Source organism: Numida meleagris, chromosome 5 (assembly GCF_002078875.1).
Source record: "Numida meleagris isolate 19003 breed g44 Domestic line chromosome 5, NumMel1.0, whole genome shotgun sequence".
NCBI lineage: Eukaryota > Metazoa > Chordata > Aves > Galliformes > Numididae > Numida > Numida meleagris.
The window spans coordinates 25054555-25076170 of NC_034413.1; the positions used below are offsets into that span (position 1 = coordinate 25054555).

Sequence of the window (21616 nt, forward strand, 5' to 3'; positions counted from 1 at the left end):
TGTCTCCAGAAATCTGTAGAACTGTATGTGTTTATATGCTCCAGGGCTGATAACTGCTTTTAGTTGGAGTCCTAAGCACTGAGAGAACTGTAAATATTATTAAAGGCTGAATAATTAGATATGTAAATAGAGGACTGAAGTTTATTTTTTGGCTTAATTTCTTAATTGATTTTTCTTTAAACATGAAATCTGGTTTTCATAAAGACTGATCAGTTATGATATTACTTAATAATTCTGCTGGGTATTTTCAGGTACACAAGCAAAAGTTTAGAAGAGTTTCAAATATCTGTTCAATTAACATCTTTATTAGCTGAACAATTATTCCTATGAGCTGATACTTCTATATCTGTTAAAAGTTTTCATTAAATGCTTAAATTAGTTGGTTAAAATTAGCCATAACTTTGAGAAAGTCATGTCAGACTGCTGCTGTATAGAAAGAGAGGTTTTTATAAAGGCTTAGGAAGAAACTTTGTCTTAGAACTTGAAAGCCGAATTTTGCATAAATATTTATTACAAATTTAGAATTTTATTAACTAATTTGTTTGGAAAGGAATTGCAATTTATTGTCCCTGTCACCAGATAGTAGTGTAATGGTGTAAGAGCTAGCTACATTTGAGTTTGGTTGTATAACAACATATCAGGAATAATGATCTAATGGAATAATATTAGAGAGTCTGTACATATATTTTTGACAACTGCAGCCTCAAGGATAAATTTCTGCCACGTTAAATTGTTTCAGATTTCATTTACTACATGGGTAGCCTGTAACTTGTTCTCTGCAAAGAACATCCTAAAGCTAAGATCTATCAGTATGGATATCTCACCTTCCTCTTTGCAAATTAAAGAGGGGTGAACCATGAAAATAAATTATCTGAGAGATGGAAAGATCCTTTACAGTAGTCACCCAGTTTCTTTCTCTCTGTGTCTGCTTCATTTCCTCCCCTCCACTCACTCATTATTTTGCCTTAGAACATTATTAACATATCATTTAGTAATAATACATCTATTTAAATAACTGGGTTTCATATACTTAGCCCTGAAAGTTAGTCTTCAAAGAAAATTTACCTTACATGCTGGGAAAAAAATTTACTATCCTCTGGCTCTATATCATGAATGTTGTTGTGACTCTGCTGTTAAAAGGTGTGATAGTATCTGGTTCAACAAAATAGGAGGGAAAAGGAAATTAATAAGCTTGATCTTGAATGGTTCACTGGAGTCCGATTAAAAACAATTTAACATCACAGATGATATGACCCATAATATATAGTGAAGCCATGTCTCCAACTTTTCTTTGGAGAGAGAAGAGAGATTGTTAGTGGAAATTGACAATGAGGTCTTCTGACAAATACTGACTTTTTCTAATGGTAACTACTGCAGAGACACTTTGAAAACGTGTAAGATCAGGATCTGGACACAAAATCCTCTCTGGAGTTGATAAGGCAGTTTGTGTTCAGTAACTGTAAGCAACTGTGGTCCTTTACTAGCAGTTCTGAGTTTTGAGTGAGAAGCGGTGCAAAGAAGAGAATAAAATGGATAACACTGAACTTAGTAGGTTACTTTTATTGTAACTTATTCCCACTGAAAAATGATTTCCTGCAAATCCTGACTTCTGTTTCTGCAGATGTTTATACTGAATTTTAAAAAGATTTCACTTCCACTGAAGTTCTGAGTACAGTTTTATTGCTAGAGAAAAATGCTGTATGAGGCTTCAGTTATCAAAGAATAACTGGTACAGTGAAATTACAGTGTATTTTCTTTTTACATGTGTGTACAGCAATCACTAATAAGGTCACTTATAGACCAATATTTATTAAACAGGAGGTCTGGAAAGCCTGTTTGCTTCATATACTTGCTTAATGTTATGCTTATAAGTAACTTTCCAGAAGATGCTTTGCTTGCAATTCATTGGGCGTAGCTTCTGTGGCTTAAGAGGATTCATGACATCTGAAAACACATGCAGACTCAGTACCCAAAAAAGTAAAAATGCATCACATCAAGAGAAAGAGTAGACATTTGAATATCTTCTGGTTTAACGAAGCAGTTCAAGGGAAGAAAGGATATCACTGTGGCACTTCATTCAGCATATGTCTGTGCGTCTTAAAATAGTTAATTTTATTCATAAAATTGATCTTCACACAACAAGTGTTAGTTTAATAAGAGCTAGTAGGGCTGTGGCACTATGAAACAGATCTTTATCAGGTACCAAAGAGAATACAGATCTTTCTGTGTGTTCAAATAGCATGTTTGTACCTAGATATGCTTTTCAAGTATCTGACAATTTTTTGTAAAGTCTTTGGATAATGTTCTGTGTGGAAGACCAAAAATTCCCACTAACCTAAATGGGATAACAAATTACTCTCAACATCAAAGGTTACAATTTTTGTTCTATGAACGAAGAGGAAAATGAAGGAGAGAACATTTTAAATGGTATTTTATAGTTATATTCTCAGCTTTCCAGTTCTGAAATGAAGGATTAAATTCACCATTAGAGCTCAAAAATATGAAATTTTCTCAAATTATTCCTTCTATCTAAAGAGACAAGTAAATCCGGTTCTATTTGATTTTCAACTGTTTTAAGCTTTATGCAGTTTTTGATGCATTAGGACATTAGTTTGTTAGAAGGATGTTGCTATCATTCTATCTCTGTATCTTATATAAATTATGACATTTTATAGTGACCACTGTAGTTATAATAGCACTATTTTGAACTTAGAATGGAATTCTTATATGTGGACTACATATGAGAATTATTAATTCCAAGTGAAGAAACAAGGCTCTAGAGCCAAATAGGTTAAAGCTGGTATATTCAACACCATTCAAGAGTACTACTAATAAGTAAATTTAATTTGTTTATTATTTTATTTATAATTAATTTAATTATTAAATATAAGTAAAAATACAGGATTTAATACTTAGGCCTAAGCATGAAATAGGTCACACAATCTACTGTTCATAATCTAGTTTGAGTTTGTCTTTAGAGATCTCAATATTATGGATAATGCTGTTAATATTGTTTGATTTCTTTTTAAAGCTGTAATTAATTGCAGTACAGTACTATAATATAGCTGTTGCTGTTCTTGTCTGAATCAGAAAATTGTATGTTATCACCACGAGAGAGAAATATACAATCTTCTTGGCACTACATTGCATTTTGAAGAACTGGTGACGTTTTGATGTCAGTGCTGATAACTTTGGAAAATAAGTTGTACTACGTATCTATGAGTATAAAACATGTCTTAAATATGCTGTTCCAGGTTCAGAGCTGCATGGTTTACATTTGAATTCTTTCCTCTGAATTTATTGTTGCATAACTAGCAATTATACTTTTGTCCCAGTTTTTACTCATCATAGATTCTATTGTTTCTTTGATGATAAATATAAGTACTTATAAAGTACAGCTTACAGTTTTGCTGTTCCTCAAAACAGTTTAGTGGTTACTACCTATTTCTGAGTTACCTTCTGGTGCCAGAATGTAAGGTTACTGGCATCATCACTCTCCTTGAGTACCCTTTCTCTGGTCCTGGTATATGGGATACTGCAGATGTCAAAGCTGTTTAAATTGTTCATCAGGTTTGCCTTTACCTTTTCTGTATGTGGCGTGTGTCAACAGTTTACAGGTGTTCAGCCCAGTTCCGTGACGAATGGGACGGGGGACCGATGGGCCCACACCCCGGGAAAAGGGAAAAAGGGTAAGGAGATGGCCCTGAGAGCAAGAACAGCGGCAACAATCTGAGGAGAAACAAACTAATTTACTAAATGTCAACGGTTTACGGGCGTTAGGCCCGATTCCATGACGAAGGGGACGGGGGACCCACGGGCCCACGTCCCAGGAAAAAGGGGAAAGGGGAAAAGGGTAGGGAGATGGCCCTGAGAGCAAAGAACAGCGGCAACAATCTGAGGAGAAACAAACTAATTTACTAAATAAAATATCGGAATGCAAAACAACACACTATAATACAATATAATTACAATTTAAGCTGATAAATCCAATACAGAGAGAGAGAATGTCCCAAAATCAAGGTAGGCCTTACTCTACTACCAACGATAAGACGGCTGGAGAGCGAGGTGCTGCCAAGACGAGAGACGGCGGAAAAAGGAACGAGGTCTCGTGATCTGCAAGTTTTTATACTGTGAGCTTTTATCTTTTCCCTCCTGCTGGAAAATGGTAACAGGAGCAAAGTACCTTGGGGAATGTAGTAGTCCTTCTCTTCTGAGAACCAGGTACATTCACTACAAGATGTTATGATGTGGAATACCAATAACCGAAAATCATAAAACCATCACATGGTGCTATTGTTGAAGATTTCTTGACATCTTTACTTATGCACCACTGTCATGATACAAGTACTGTATGCAAGGCAATTAGGCATCTGTGTCCCCTTACCAGAAAAGGTTTTGGTCAGCTGTTAAAATATGATAGAATTCTGGGATAAAAATATACATATATAGTTTATCTAGTAAGATGTTTTAATACAAAGAATATACCTAGAAGAATTAATTAATATTATTTTGGCTTGGCGTATTTGTTAATTCATCTGTACATCCTTCAAAAAGTGTTGGTTTTGAGCATATCTGTGCCTAGATATAACTTTGAAACTAATTGAATGAGTAATATTTCTCTAGGCAGTATTTGAATTCTGTGATTGACCTGAATCTTTGTATTTTCTCTGACTGGATGATCAAGATTGCACAAATTACTATTGCTTCTGTCTGAACTATGTTCTGTTTCACACTCTACTTTCATTTACTGTGGTTAATTGGTTACAATTCAAATGTCACAGGATGGGTAGTATTGGAAAGCCTCATAATGTTCAGGGCTTCTGTAACTGTAGCAAGTGGTATTCGATGCTGGTTTCATAGACATATTTCTTACTATTGACCACATTATTTTGTTATTTTCACTTGTTCTTTGGCATTCCAGTGATAAGCTAAATGCTATCCTGAAAGCTCTCTTTATGCCTTTATAGGGACAGTTCTTCATCACCAGATGATTGTCTATATGTCATATGGGTAGTAATGAGTACAAAAGCAACAGAAATATATAAGATCAGTCCTTGCTGAAAGTTGACATTGAGATCAGATGAAAATAACTGGACATCCAGTGTGATGAAGAATCAGAGAGAAAAATCTCTTAGAAGTGCTTCTATGGATGTCCTTCTGTCTTTTCCAGTTATATGCAGGGAGATGGGTGACCCCACATTGCTTTCTACCTGGGGCATCAGCTTTAGAGTTCAAAAACAGAGATAGTAATTATAGTAAATCCTTCAGTCCTCTTCTGTTTCTGTATGAGTAGAGTTAAAGGTAAAAGTGTATTCTGTTAATGTGTACTCTATCTCTAAGTTAAAAACAAACAAACATACATAAATAGAAAATAATTTACTACTTAAAACAAGTAGGAAAACAGACATGCTTGGTGTTAAAACTTTAACATTTCTAATAGAGTAGGAACTCAGTACTTAAATTTAGCATTTTAAAATCTATGTAGCTTATAAATCATTTTTTAGTGCAGTATATTTTCTGCAGACCACTAGAGTTGGTCTTTGCTTGATATTACCTTGTAAATTATTGAGACAGTTTCATACAATGCATCACCTTTATTCATTATTAAGAAGGCAAGCCACAGAACTCCCATATTTTCACTTGGGTACTATTAATAACAAGAAGAAAGCTAACCAAGGCAGGACAAGAATAAGGATAGTACAGAGAGAAAACATTTCAAGTAAATTTTCTTCTGCACTGGGGAAAGAGGATAAACTTTTAAATCTACCAAACTGTCTCGCTCCAATTTACAGGAGGGAGAAGGGGTTCTTTTAATATATGTATACCCAACAGCAAGATTAAGACACAACGGGTCAAATGTTGGCCCGACCAGTTTATTACAAACCCTAGTAGCTTAGGGAGATGGGGAAGGGAAGGTGGGCAATAGAAAAGAGATTAAGAAAAAAAAAAAAAGCAAGGAGTCTTTGTAGAAAGCAGGAGAGATAGTCACCACCAGGGGTCCAGTGTTGTCTGTAGCGCTGATGTTGATCTTCTTGGGTGATGGGTCATCAGGGCTTGTTGTTCGGTTGCCAACCGCTTTGATTGATGACAACCTCCATCAGCAGTACGAACTTATAAATAAGTCCAAATTGGTCGAGTCAGCTCTCTTTGGAGTGGCAGCTTCTGGCTTTGGGATCTCAGCAGAAAACCCATCTTCTGGGCCTTGCCAGCAGATAAGAGGGAGCAGGGAAGTGCCCACCTGCATCCTGTTTTTCACAGGATATGGTGGTATCATTCCCCAGTCTCCCATACCAAGCTGGTGCTACTTGGTCACAGGCCAGATCTTCTGCCAGTAAACACTCCTGAGCACTCTCTTCCTGGGGCAAACAGCCCTGAAGGAAATGCTTTCAAATGTTCACAAGGTGATGTTGATTGCCACACAGTGACACCCACCATTTGCCTCCTTGGTAAGTCAGAGTCTTATCACAAAAGATACCTCAGAAAGCAAGCTTTGAGCCAAAAGAAAAGAAGGGTTCAGACACAAACATAAAATACAGGAATAATCTAAAGCTGATTGTAGCTTTAGATGATCTGTTATTTTATTTAGTGTTTCACAAGTACTTAGTCTTCCATTATCCTGTATTATGCTAGCAGAAACTGTAGGATTTTTTTTAAGAGAAAAGATGGAAAAAAATCTTAATTTCAAATTCTCAGATTTTCATATGCATTAGATTTTCATATGCAAGATTTCCAGTGCGTTATTTATTCATATACTTATGTTATATTCCAAGGTAGATGACATGGATACATGGAACGTACAAGTCAAGTGGTAATGGCTAGCAAGTGCTTGAAGGCCAATATATGAAATTTTGTATCCTAATGCTAGGGAGAAATCTGAAGAAAGAGGAATGCCCTTTTAAATTGTTGAGTCTCAAGAAGCATGTAAAACTTCCCACAGATGTTGTAGGACACTTCTGGCACCCTGATTTTTCACCCTAAGCTCTAGTTCTGTATTGCAAAATGAACTTTCTAAGCTCTGTGTTCCCACTACCACGTTAGATGCCTGAGATGCTGCTGACAAATAATGCATTCTTTTACTGTCACCATTCTCCATGCATGCATCTAACATTTTGCTTCATTTCTGTAACACTTTATAATTTAATACAGGTAAAAATCAGTCTAAGACATATATTCAATTCATTATTGCATCTTATTTAAAAAAAACAACCATGTGCATTTAAAAATATCAAAACATAAAATCAACCATAAATATACTTGTGTCCACTTTTGCTTCCTAAGTGTAGCTAACGCATTTTGGAAAATGTCTCTCTCTGAGATCACCCTGGAAACATGGTTTTATAAGTTATATTTTAAACCTTTATAAACCCCATAAGCCTTAGATTTTAACAAAACTTAACCTCTTTGCCTAATGAGTCAGTCAGAGTTCTGCACCAACATCAGAAGTGGAAAACATATTTGTAAGGGTTTTTTTTTTTTGAAATTATTTTCTGCTTTTGAACTTGTCTTTTTTGCTTACTTTGTCATGAACATGCAATATTTTGTAATGCAAATACAAAATTTTATGTGTGGGTCAGAACCCTTCTCACATAAATACTAGGGTTCATTGTTGTGCTGGATCCATTTCAGCAAGGATTTTACCCAATCAGAAGAAGAAATCCAATGGAACTTTGATGTCTGAACATGCATGAGAAACTGGAGCAATAAGATTTTGAAAACATAGTGAAAGCTGAATCTGCAAAAATTCTAAAGCCGAAATATAGATTAATATTTCATTTGTCGGAATAAAGAGATCCGTAAAACTCCAAATCTAAATGGGAAATTGTCTCAGAGAATAAAAGGGAAACATTAATTAGATCATCTTTTCTGCTCATGGCTGCTTGGGAAAAAATAGTCTATGCTATTATAGTCTAAATAAATAAAGAAATAGTCTATTTCTTTTCAAAATTATGTATTTCCTATCTCAGATGTGGCAATAACTGGTGTTAGTAGAAAATATACTTTTTAAGCAATTTAAATTATGAATTTTCTGTAAAAACTGTTTTAATCATTTTAGTACAGAACTCCATACTTGAATGAAACTAGAACATGAATTTGGCAAAAGGAAAAAATGAGATTGCTATATAGTGGAGGCGCAGCCTGAGTTGTCCAGTCTCAGGTAAGCTTTTTTATGATTTCTTAGGTAATATGTTGACTTTAGGATGATCTTCTGCCTGCCATAGAGAGATCTTTGATTTGAGGTTTCAATAAAAATTTTTAAACAGGCAATTTTCATGAAATTATTGAGGTTCGTCTGAATATCCATTCACTTTAATTTTCTATCATTGATAGAATACTTAGATACTTCATATTTTTAGTAGTTGCATCCCTCCTTTTGACCACTTGAGATAAAGAACTCTGGGTTGTTCTTCACTTAAGTACCAACTCTTTAAGTCTATGGAAGTTATCAAACAGGTGCGACAGAGACTTATCCAGGATGACACATTTTGCTTATGTAGCAAGGACTGGTTAGTTTTGCAGTTCACAGAGCACCACTTCATGCAACATATGGTGCCACACTTTATTTTCCATCTCTACTTACAAAAAGATCAGTTAATCTTTATTGGAAAGCAAACATGATTGTGATATAGGGTAGGATATCACAAAGTTTCAGAACAGAAAAAAAAATTCTTTCATTTAACTAGTGTGTCTTACTGCATAAGAAGATGGATTTGATTGTCTATGAATTAATTCAGATATTCTCCGAGACACACTTTGAATACAGAATTGCCTTTATTATTGAGATTTGTTTTCCTTCTTTTTATATTCCTCTTAGTTTATTTTAAAGAACATTTTCACAAAAGAAGAAAACATTTGAATGTTTTGTCTTTGAGAGAAAAAGTAAAGAAAGGAAATGTGGGAACTGCTTAACTGCTTTTTTTTGTTAACTTTTTGATAATTCTTCTGAGATGATCACTTCAATTTCTTCCATGTTTTTCCTGAACTACCTTTAGTTTCTTATGGTTAATGTTTCCTATTAATACATCGTAATTAACTTACCAGATTTTATCTACCATATCTCAGTTGGGTCTGCATTTACAACATCTTTGACTGAGATAGGTTTTGATGCTGGAGAATCTTAAGATTCATCATTAAAGTGGTTAGACAAATGCATAGATTTAAAACACAGCTGAGTCTATTTGTAGATCTTTAGATGAAATTAGTCAATTTTATTGACATCAGCAAAGATTGGTTGAAACAGTGAAGCCGTATGTCAGATATGTTGGAGCGACTGCATAAGTATTGGTGGCATGGTGGTAAAATATTCATTCATCTTGGTCAAGATACTCAAAATCTCATGAATCTGAAAATAAATAAAGACAAACTAGTATGAATAAAACTCAATGTACTATCAAATAATCTTTTTTTTACATTTCTGCTAGATCTGCTGTGGGGTATCATGAATGATCAGCACAACAGAACACTAAGAAATTATTTCTGAGTTTCAGCTGAGCAAAGTGGTGCTCAATGCTAATGCTGAAAATAAAGCTTAGAACAGCACAGTAATGGAAAAATATGAAATATCAAATAAGGGCACAGCAATGATGATAAAAGACTGAAGTAATCTTAGGAATATGGTTTGTGTTTATTCATAGAGGAAGTTCTGCTGAGTGACTACTTCTGCATTGAAATATATAAGGAATAGCTGTAAATATATAGTATACATAATAATAAAGGAATATTGTATCTTTATAAGTAAAGAACTTTATAAGTAAAGAATAAGGAGCTGATACTAGAAGAAAGAATAGTAACAAGTGTTCTCAGAATATACATAAATTAAGTGTACTTATTTTGAGCATAATCAATAGAGTCAAGTATTGCGTAACTTTCCCACTTTATCTCACTCTATGAGATACATCATGTTCAAAAGCCAACTTTCTCTCATCTGGTCTTATCAAAAGAATAATTCTCTATTTTTTTTTTCTGGAGTTTACAACCGTCTTGTGACGTCTTTCCATAAAGAATCTCATTTACAATATTGGCAGAATCTTATTAAAGATACAGTACATAAGTTAAGATTCAGAGAACAGGTTTAGGTAGCTGTACGTATATCACTAAAACATTCACTGCTGTTGATTGCCCAAAACAGGAGCCTTTGCACCACTTCCTACAGAATGTACTCATCTCCAGACTGATGCGTTAGTGCTGTATAACCTCTGTAATAGCAATCTTGCTATACAATAACCAGCAGCAGTAGTCTTGGTTATGTTCAAGTTATGTCTGCTGACAAACTTGCTTTCAGCTTTACTAAAATTCAGAAAGTCACTAAAGGACATCTTGAAAGTTTTTAGACTTTACATCTCAGCCATTGCTGTTAAACTCCGAGTTTAAACTGAAGGCCATCTGTGCAAAACTGGCAATGTTTTTTAGTTGGTTTATACTATGTGTCATGGTTTGCACAGATGTCTGTAACAAGATTCAGCCTTCTGCTCCCTGTCTGTGAATTTTTCCCCTCACTCTTCAGGCAGTAGTGACAGAGAGCAGAGAAGGACAGAGAACAAGGATGCTCAGAAGTTCAGGACTGAATCTGTGAATTAGTGTTTTTATGGACATTCCTAAGGGGAACCAAAAAGGCAGCAGAAGTCTTCATGCACTCCATGAGTTGTGTTTGAAAGGAATCCTTAAAAGCAAAATATAGTTTAATATTAGTATCAACATGAGGCCAATAAAACACAGAGAGGAAAGTCTGGAGTTTCTTTTCTTCTTCCTGACATCGAGTCTTGTTCAAATAGAATTATAAAGAACAAATATTAAAAAAAAAAGAGAGAAAACAAGGACAGAGGGGAGGTTTTACCTTCAAGCCAGCAGATCTAACAAATAACAGACTTAGATCTGTTGAGGTGGGAAATGTCATTTATATAGCTTTTTTTTGTTTTCAAAGTAGAATCATGCTGTCAGAAGTAGTGGAATTTTAAATTTCAAATCCACGATTCATGCAGTCATGTTTTCTGATTTGTTCAATGGTCTGCAACCCTTCGTATCTCATGGATGGTCTTTCACTTATACACCCATTTTGGAACGATTTTTCTTGGTTTTCCTCTTTCCCTCCTTATGGCTCCAAATCTATTCATTTTCTGGCATCTCCTTGAAATCCTTCTGTTTTCTGTTAACCTGTCCATTCCTTTCATCTTTCCTATGGCACAGCAATACCCACCTGTATCTGAACTGCTTACAAATTCCAGCCTCCTTTTCATAGAATCATTAAGGTTGGAAAAGACCTCTAAGATCATCCAAATGTTCACCTATCACCAATGTTGCTCTTTAAACGTTTCTTGAATGCCTCCAGGGATGGTGACTCAGCCACGCCTCAGGACAGGTTGTTCCAATGCATCACCATTCTTTTTGAGATGAAATTTTTCCTAAGGTCCAACCTGAACCTCTCATGGCACAACTCCCTTGTCCTGTCTCTAGGTACCCAGGAGAAGAGGCTGAATCCCATCTCGCCACAACCTCCCTTCAGGTAGTTGTAGATGGCAATAAGGTGTCCCCTGAGCCTTTTCTTCTCCAGACTGAACAATCCCAGTTCCCTCAGCTGCTCCTCATAAGATTTGGGCTCCATACCTCTCACCAATTTCATTGCCCTTTTCTGGACACGCTCCAGGGCCTAAATCACTTTCTTGTAGTGAGAGGTCCAAAACTGAGTACAGTATTCGATGTGTGGCCTCACCAGAGCTGAGTACAGGGGAGTGTTCGCCTCTCTGCTCCTGCTGGACACATTATTTCTGATACAAGCCAGGATGCCATTGGCCTTCCTGGCCACCTGGACTCACTAACTAGCTCATGGTCAGCCGAGCTTTGACCAACACCCCCCAGTTCCTTTTTCTCTGCATGTTCATCCAGCCATTCTGCCCCAAGCCCATAGAAATGTATGGGATTGTTGTGACCAAAAGTCTAGGACCCGGCAGTTGGTCTTATTGAATTTTATTTGTTTCTATGTATATGTATTTTTTCAGTTATTACCTATATCTTTCTGAAATGTATCCGAACCTCTCGCTTTCTTTTTCTCCTCTCCCTATAATTTTGAATATTATTGTACTGTATTGCAAGGTAATACTTGGTCCCAATTCCTTTCTGAGTCTTCAGAGATAGCCAGTTATCTGATATAGGACTACATTATCCAAATGTAAGGTAAAACATGCATTGGTATGCATTCATTTTGTTGTTTACATCAGCCAGTGGAGGCTGCCACAGAAGAGACTGATTATAGAATAATTTTGTCTTGTGTGGAAACTTAGTACTTCATTTGACCAGCAAGTTAAATTCTAGATGATTATTTTCCAATGATGAGATAGAGTGTAATCTTGTCTTTCTCAAAGAATTCTTGAGTGTGGAAAAGAAACAGCAAAAGGCTTTTTTGTAGTGTAGTAAAAATTTGATTGCACGCTTGTTAAACACATATTTGAACCACTAGAACAGATCCTATTATTTTCCTTAAATCAAGTAGTCTTTGTAGTGATTATATTAAAAAAAAAAAAAAAAAAGTCGAATAATTTGAATTATAACATTCCAATACACCAAACCAAGGAACTCAGCATGTGTTAGGAATCAGGACTGAAAAAATCCCACCCAAAATCTATTAATAGAGACCTACTGGCATTGAGAATATAAATTCAGCTCCCTGTTGGAAATCCGGGCCTAAATCTAAGGAACTACTTTCCATGCAGACAGCCTGTCAAAACACACTGAAGTGGTGGAACACCAGCCCTGAGAAGATTAATGCCCAAGCCTTTTCTGTTTAATTTAAGCAGAGCTTTCTAGAGAAATTCAGAGGATTCTTACACACTGCTCCCAGGGAAAGCAAACATCTGACTTCCTTAAGACTGATAGAAAATTTTAGCATGAGTGTCCATCTAATGTCTGGCCTTTGACTTGTTTGCTTGTGCAGGTGTGAGCTGCGCATATTCTTCCTCACTTCCTGTACTTACTTTTGCTGTCTCTTAATTGTCTTGTGCACAATAGGTAGACATTAGCTGTGATAATAACTACCTCATGGACAAACACACGGACTAAATAAAATTATAGTTTAAATGGCCTGTGAATATCTGAATTTCAACTATTCATACTGGGGAGGAGTTAGAGAATACCAGCCATCCATTTGCTTTATTTTAGTGGATTGTTATGCAAGCTGTCAGGATGACCATTTTTGGATAAATTTTCTATATGTCCATCCTAGACTGCTGCAATATCTTAAAGGGGTGACTGCTAGGAAGGATGCCAATTAATGCTTGCTGATGGAATGGGATTTGTTGTTGATACTTGTTTAGGAGAAAGTCCTGTGAGTTCATCATCTCATCTGTCTCAGGCCGCAAGCAGACATTAGATTTCTTTTGATCTCTGCTGCCCTTGAGTGTATTTCAGCTGACAACTGCAGTGCTGAACTGATAATTTACTAGTGTATTGGGTTCTGATTCAATTCCAACAGAAGTCAAAGTGGACTTAAGAAATCCCAAGGATGTTAATAGATATTAAGCACCTCTATAACTGAATTGCTTTTTATTATCTTCTGGATTAATTTATAATTGTTTTTACATTTTAGTGATAACACATGCTACTGCTATTTTAAAAGAGTAGAATAAAAAGAAATGATTTAAGCCATTTTATTTTTATGACCATTTAGCCCTGAGGACAGATGTATAGTTCATATAGGTTTCTAAAGGTAGCAATTAACATTAAATACATATCTCTTTAAGAGGAGTTATTTTAAAAATTTCTTAGGGTCAACTAGGTTCAAGATTCAGGATCACTTATTGAAAGATTAGAGGGTGATATTAGTAACCACACAAAAATAGATGGGGTTGCTTTTTTTTTTAATCAACAGAGTAATCATATGCATTTATGTTTGTACAGCTGAGCACTTTAAAGCATGTTGAAGCAATGTGCCTCACTCAGAGAAAGTAAGGGTAATGTCAAGTTATAGAAAAGCATAAAAGATACAAAAAAGGAATCATTAAGGTACCTAAAAGCTGCAGTGGTTAGCTTTTAGTATCTCCAGAGGTCCAAGGTTGCCATAGATGACCAGCGTTAGTACATGCACTGCTTGCATTTACACTGTGCCAATTTTTAGCTCTATAATGTATTTGGCAGTTTGAAAAGTTTGGAGATGCAAGTGAAACTTGTTCCATAATTACTGCAATATTCACGAAGTAGAAAATTACTTCATCAGAAATTTAATATTTTCTGGATTTTTGTAGTAATTTGACATCTCCATATATCATTTCTAGTTTTGTATTTATTCTCTCATTGTTCAAAAACAAGAATGCAGTGAGGATATTGATATTTCTAAAGTTGTCTCTGTCACATCGGTTCCACAAAGCTCTGTACCTTGCAAAATTAAACTCTTTTGCATCAAAGACCTCTGAGATTATTGAGAAAACAATACATTTCTCATCCACATATATGTGTTTTAATAAGTGCATGCGCAAAATGATTACTTATTCAGAATCTTTGTGACTTGATTTCTGTTTCTCTTTAAGACTACTTCCATATTGTTGCAATGGAAGAGAATGTAGTAAGAAATCTCCTTCTTCAAATCTAGTTGAAAATACTTTTGGCCAAATAGTCTAATGCTGAATATCATCACAGCTTTACTAATTGAATGATCCTGTTCAGATTTACACCAAGTGAACATTTGTGTTAGATTTGAAGAATAAAGAAATAACCTGTATTATTAAGAAGCTGCTCACATGGAAGGTGTATATACTCCACTGTGCCATTTTCTTTCTCAGGTCAACTTCCAATGCTAAAAAAAAAAAAAAAATGATAAGATATTGTAAAGTAGCTAATTAGTATTATTACTTACACTGCAGATGTAGATACTGTTGGGATGTTTCCAGTTTTCAGAAATACCTATTTGAAATTACAGATTTAAAAGGTTGGCTTGAATTAACTGAACTGCACTGTAGGCATCTTGGTATTTAGAAACCAGATGGTATTTTAATGAGGTGAAGCAGCTTCTAACTATTTTGAGTTAGCAGAGAAAACAAGTTTACTGCTTTACCTGTACAGTAAATATATCTAGTAAAGTGATAAATTTTTTTTAAAATGGGATTAGTTGTAATTTCAATGAAAGCAATTTACAATTTTACATTATACTTAGAAAATTAATATGTAAAAAGAAACTATTTGAACACTATTTGCTCTGTTTAATTAGATAATGAATGCAATAATACCTAAGAGCCCCAGTGATTATTTGGGCCTTATTTAACTGACAGAAGTTAACTACAGAAGAAGGCATGCTCTGGTCTGCAACCAGTGTTGTCTTATTGATCATAAATGATAACTGAAGAAGAATACGTTTGCTGCTGTAGCAAGTTAAGTAGAAGAGAATCAGCATTTCCCATCATGATGTGGTTGGTGGGGGAGATGTCTGGTGGTTCTGCAGAATAGGATGTTGTCTGCAATGTGCTAGTGCTTTCCTCCATCCCACAAGCCCAGAGTAAACCAGGACTCATTTCAAGAACAGTTTGCTGGTCTGTATTTTGCAGTTCAGACATAGCCTAAATGATTTAATTTGTTTCACTTGAAAATGTTTGCATTAGCATAATCCTGCTCCCAGCTTTGTTCTTTCAGCTCACAAAGGAGGAACAAAAGAAATTGTTATGGGGTAAAAAAAACACTGGATTAAATCTAAGACTAACCTGAAGCTAATGCAACAGGAGTAGCCTAACATCCTGCAATTACAATATCTTGCTGAAAGTTTTAAGCAAAGATCAATTACATCCCCAATTACTTTTCCATCCTTTTTATCTTCAGCACAGGACATACTGAATTTTGTTGTATGCGACTTCAGGCACTTAAGTTTTCCAGGAAAAAACGTCAAAACAAAATGCATTAATAATGCAAGGCCATCTTTTCATTCTTTTGTCCCTCATGTATTTTCAAGGCTGAGATGTCAGAGGTAGTCAGCAGATCTTAATGCCTCTATTCTTCAGACACAAAATGCTAATTTGAGAGCAGAGTTTGCTCCTGGCTTCACCTTCCATTCACACAGTTATCTCACACACTCGTTCTGTGAGAGACAACTCTGCCAGGTGAAGAGTCAGTTTGCATTGCTGCTGCTTGACAAGTTTTATTTATTGTATTTGTTCTGGGGAAAAGTGGCTTTAATAAGAAAGCCTTAAAATAGTACCTATCTGTTTCAGTAGTGACTCTCTTGTTGCTTTAGTATGTAATCAGTATGAGTCCAAAACATTCCAAATCACATATTTGGGTAGGCTGAATAGTATGGCAAATGAAAAGATAGTGATCTAGCAAATGTTATGCATTAGTAATCTGCAAGTCATAGGAAGAAGAATGTCAACGAAACCTACATTATATATGTTTGCAAAGCCTGTCTTCTGCTTAATTAAGTCCATATTACTTAATCAGAACTGAGGCATGAAGGAGGTATAGCTATGTATCTCCTTTGAGAACCAATTTTGTGAAAACAAAAGCAGTCCAAGGAGGTTGGCAGTAATAGAAATTTATTAACAAATCACCAGTTTGGCAGGCGTTAGCTGGACAAAAAATTCTATTCACTAGGGGGAAAGCATCAGCTAAGGGCACAGAACATAGTTCACAGAGACAGGTATTTAAAAGTTGGCAAGCAAGACAGACTTTGGACTGAATAGAGGGTCCAGAAACATAAGGAGAAATGCAGTATCTTTCTTTCTTTCTTTCTTTTTTAATTTACTCCTTTAAAAATATTGGATATAGCACTTTCCTTCATAAAAAGAGTGTTAAAAGCATAAAATCATGCATGTGATCACAAAATTGTTCTTCACTGCCAGAACCACTGAAGATAGATTTCTTTTACCAGTGTAAACCAGACCTATACGTGTCTTCATCATTGAAAGCATCCAACCCTCTTTCAGGATATGAAGGTATTAGTGCACATAGAGGTGTGCTCACAGGGAAAGCATGTGAAACCCACCTACTCTTATTTCTTCTTCACAATTATGCATCTTTAGAAAAAACTAAGCAATTAGGTGCTTTACTAGCCTAGGTACAAGATCTTGAAGAGGTAAGCCAAAAAAAGCTTCCAAAAAGAGAAACTAAATCAATTTTGATGGAACAAAATGAAGGGAAGAGAGTATATTAAAATGGCAAAAAAATGAGGAAAGCTACTTCTTTTTTGACATTTTGTCTGACTTGGCAACAGAACAACTGAATTTCTATATACTGTTAAGTATTTCCATCTCTATATAGGTAGCATATTTATTTATTCGGATGGTTTAAGTAGTTTCTAATTGTTTTCACATTTCACTCATTTCTAAATGCAGAACATCAGTAGTAATTCCTTCTATATTGGCTATTTTTGATTGGCTATTAACTGCTATATAGGGAAAAATACTTTTATTGCAATTACATTTTCTTTGCTCATGTAGCAGTCGCACGCATAGATGCCCACATATTTATTCTAAGCAAAGTACTTTAATTTTATACTAAAATCTAGTTAAAATGTTCCCAACTTGCAACAAGAACTTAATCAGAGGAAAAAAAAATCTGAATATGCACTTAATTAAATTTAGAGTAGCAGATTGGAACCCTTCTTTGGACAACTATTTGCAGTTAAATTTCCAGTAATTTTTACACTGATTATTTCTTGAGGTAGAGACTGCATAATGACACCCTCCTGATTAGCAAGTGAGCAGACTGCAAACTGTATTTTAGTGTTATGGTGTAAATGATTAGAAATTAACCAACATGCTGATCTGGATTTAATTTCAGTAAGTAGTATTTCATCAAGGCATAGTAACATTTTAATTAAAACTCGTTGAAAATAATGCTGTATTAGTAGTATAAAAATGAAGATGACTTGGATGTTAAGCCGTTTAGTAAGTAGTATAGTTCAATCTTCTATCTCACAACTAATATTTTTGTATTATAAAAAAATTTTTGCTTCTATTCTTTTAGTGAAGTTTAGGTAGTGATTCATTTTGATAGGTGTAATACCAGTTCAGGAAACAATCATATGGAAAAGAAAAAAACAAAAACAAACAAGCAAACAAACAAAAAAAAAAACACAAAAAAAAAAAAATCATCCCACAAAACCAAACTCTAACCCCAAATTAATGTCCCCTATAGATGGGGTACTCTGCCTGCAGTAAGTAATAATGATAATAACCCAATGAAGCAAAAGAGCTTACCGTATTTTCTGTATTCTACAAATACAGAAAAGGATATAATTTTGCTGCAAATTTCATGCTTTCATATCATAAGGATCCTTTCTAGACAGAAAGATAAGTGGTACCATGACAATACAAATCTGCAATTTTTGAAAAATACTACTATCAGATTTACTTCTACTGTTACTTAAGGCAAAATTATACATATCAAATAACTATCATAATTGAAAGTTTTAGTGGAAAAGAAATGTAAAAATAATTCTTTATTATTGGAGCAACTTTTAAGATTCAAAGTTGCTCAGCTCTTTAACAACAACTCTTATTGTTGGAAATAAAAAAAATACAAACGAGCCTTCATCTGTAGGGATGCCTTTTCAAGATACTATATTAAATCTTCATCTGGAACATAAATTTATAATGCAGCTATCATTACAAACACAAATAGAGGGACCATGAACTGAGAAACTTTATGGGTTATGAGCTGTGAACCAAAGACAGCACAAGCCCTCCTCTCTGTCTGATGATTGTCTCACCCTCTGTTCCTTGGGATATGGAGTTTCTCTTTCACCTAAAAGTGCACATCCAAAATTCTGAATGTATTGCTTGAATGAGGGAATGAGTGAATGAATTAAATAATTTTATTCATTTCTGAATGAAATAGTGTTTTAATGAAGAAGCTGTTCTTTAGGGTCAGAGGCAGGTCAACATTACAGAGTTAATACCTTTTATTAGACAATTGGAAAACTGAGAGAAGCTTCTCAAGGTCTAAAATAGTTGTAGATTTCACAATTGAACATTAAAACTGAGAACCTACTAATCTATCTAATCTGATGGCTTGTTCTGTAAATCCTGTAGAAGTGAGAAAAATATCTTGTCTCTTTCCTTCAACTGATTCAGTTACTTAACTCTGACTGCAATAGAAAGTGATAATTTTGTTTCATATAGATTAAAATAACTGTATAGGAATGGGTCTGTAAGTATGTAAATATATATTCTGTGCAAGGACATCCACTTTCAAACTCTACTTCGAGTGTCTTTCCTTTGCTAGAAAACCACAACATTTGAGCATGAAAAGTCAAGAAAAAAATCAAGAGAACCAGAAGTAAATTTCTAATATGAATATTTGATGTTAAGCTCTTATTGCAACACATGAATTTAAGTGTTAGTAACAATGTGGGAATATCATATTCTAAAGATAATAATTCTTGTTCTTCAGGTAAATTTTCAAAACCATATACTTTCATCCTCTTAAAATAAAATCAGGATGCAATGGACATGGAAGTGGAGTTAATTTCTCTGTTCCCTTTAGAGGCTGCATGTGGAGTTGAGGGCAGATCTCTTAGCCCTGTCCCATCAGCCACACAAATCTGCAGCTCTGGCAGGCTGGTGCCTTGCAGCAGCTTTGAGATGACACCCATCCACTGTAATGGATGCCCTTCATTTTCCTCAAATGTGCAGTTTTCTTTCTTTTTTCCCCTTCTTTTTCTTTCCAATATATAAACTCATTTATATCTTTTTTTTTTTTTACATCATCTTCAGTTTTAGTTTTCTGTTTTTTACTTTGTCAAGTGCAAACCGTATGGCTCTTCTTCTGCCTTTGCCTTATGATGTACCTTATGTTGTCCTCTGTCACAGCCTTTTCTGGGTGACCTCTAGATATTGTCATCACTTTATTTGATTCATGAAGTGAGCAACACATCACAGTTTACTAAATCCTTTTGTGTGTATGCTGTCTCATGGTGGTTGGTTGTTTTTTTTTCCACAATGCAGCTTGGGATTTATTTTGCAGTTCTCTCTGTTTAAAAAAAAAAAAAAAGATAAAAAACTCTTTAGTTGTTAGTGATACCTCAAGCAGCTCTATCTTTTGAGAAAACTTCAAGAAAGATATTTTAGTCTGATTGATCAGAACATTTCTGTGTTTTGTTACAAAAAATTTGGAGATCACAGGTCATGTTTTGAAGAGTAAAATAATTCTAAAACAAAACTTATTAAAGACAGTCTTTTCTTTGATTCTAGTAGGTAGATTATTGATAGATATTTCCTTTGAAAATGTGTATTACATGGATTTTTTGTCATGGTGGCATCTGTTGTTTTGAGAATTGAAGAGTTCAACTCTTGTTTATCAATATATGTCTACCACTTTTCACTTAAAAAGAAAAAATGGAATACAAGGATCAACATAGCCATTCTAGATTTGCATCCTGGAAGATTGCTCAATAACTGTATTGTCAGCCTCTGTATTTTTTAACGTTCAAGATCTTATTCTGTTAGATAGCGTCAGTTGGAAAGTAGACAAGACAGATCACTAGGCTGGAAAAAGTTGGTCCTTGAATTTATTAATTAATAATTCATTATTTTGATTTAGTGAGTAATTTTAAATACTTCTAGTTTGAGGACACATACACTTTCATGCAATACAACTCATGTGAGGAAGCTAAAAGGATAATTCTGACTATAGCTCATATTTTTGGGTTGATTTCAGTGTGAAGAAACCAGATCATACATTAGCATGTGATTCTTTGGAAGTGATAAGTAATAGGGCAGTGATGACCCAGATACATCAACCACAGGGCTTGATCTGAACTCAGTGCAATCAGTCAGAAAAAAAATAAAGTAAACTTCAATGTCTTTCAGATCAAACACACAGTAAATCAAATGTTATATGCTGAATAAAACATACTGCTTCTCTTAAATCCCTCTTTTGTGTCAGCACTGAAAACCTTTCTTTCTATGGTACCAAATATGAACAAACTAAATTTTGAAATGCTGAAATTGAGATAAAAATTTTGAAGGACTTTATATTGAGAAATTCTGAAGTTCACTACTAATGAGTATTGGCATTTGAATTTGGGAGTCCTCATTACATCATATGATGTAATAGCTGTTAAATTATCAGTGACCAAATAGTGGAAGCAGTTCATGGCTACCAAAATATTTCTATAATAGTTGTGAAAAATGATGTTTTAAACTGCAGTTTTTATTTAGATTTTCTAACTTAGGGAGTACTCAGTAATTTAGAGTCAATGTACACAAGAGATGAAAAAGCCACTGAGTAAGTTCAAAAAACATGCTTGAGAAGCTCAGGTATTTCAGGAGAAACATATAGAACAGTAGATCAGTCTAACACTAACTTATATTTCTGTTTCCAATTTTCTTGTCATGTTTTGATCATGCTGTGCTGCAGTTTTCTACTCTTCCTCCTGTCAGTCATTTTCATTGGTGTGAATCCAGAATAAGTTTACAGGCTTTGATGGAATTGCTCTGCATTTACAAAAGTATATCTGAGATTAAAATCCTGCACTGTTTTAATGTGCCTTCTTCCCAGTGAAGCTTCCCTTCTACACTGATGGAGTTCCCAGAGCGTACTTTCTCTAGACGGATGCTTATGGCGTATAAATAATTTTGTAGGTACATTATAATAATGTATAGATTATAAATATTATATTATTATATTATTATTATATAATAATATA

General features: G+C 34.7%; 1 long non-coding RNA gene across 1 annotated transcript in view; it reads left to right on the top strand.

The window, feature by feature from the left end:
• LOC110400403 overlaps positions 1–21616 on the top strand; it is an 89270-nt gene that overhangs the window by 11876 nt on the left and 55778 nt on the right. The gene's annotated exons all lie outside the window — the stretch shown is intronic.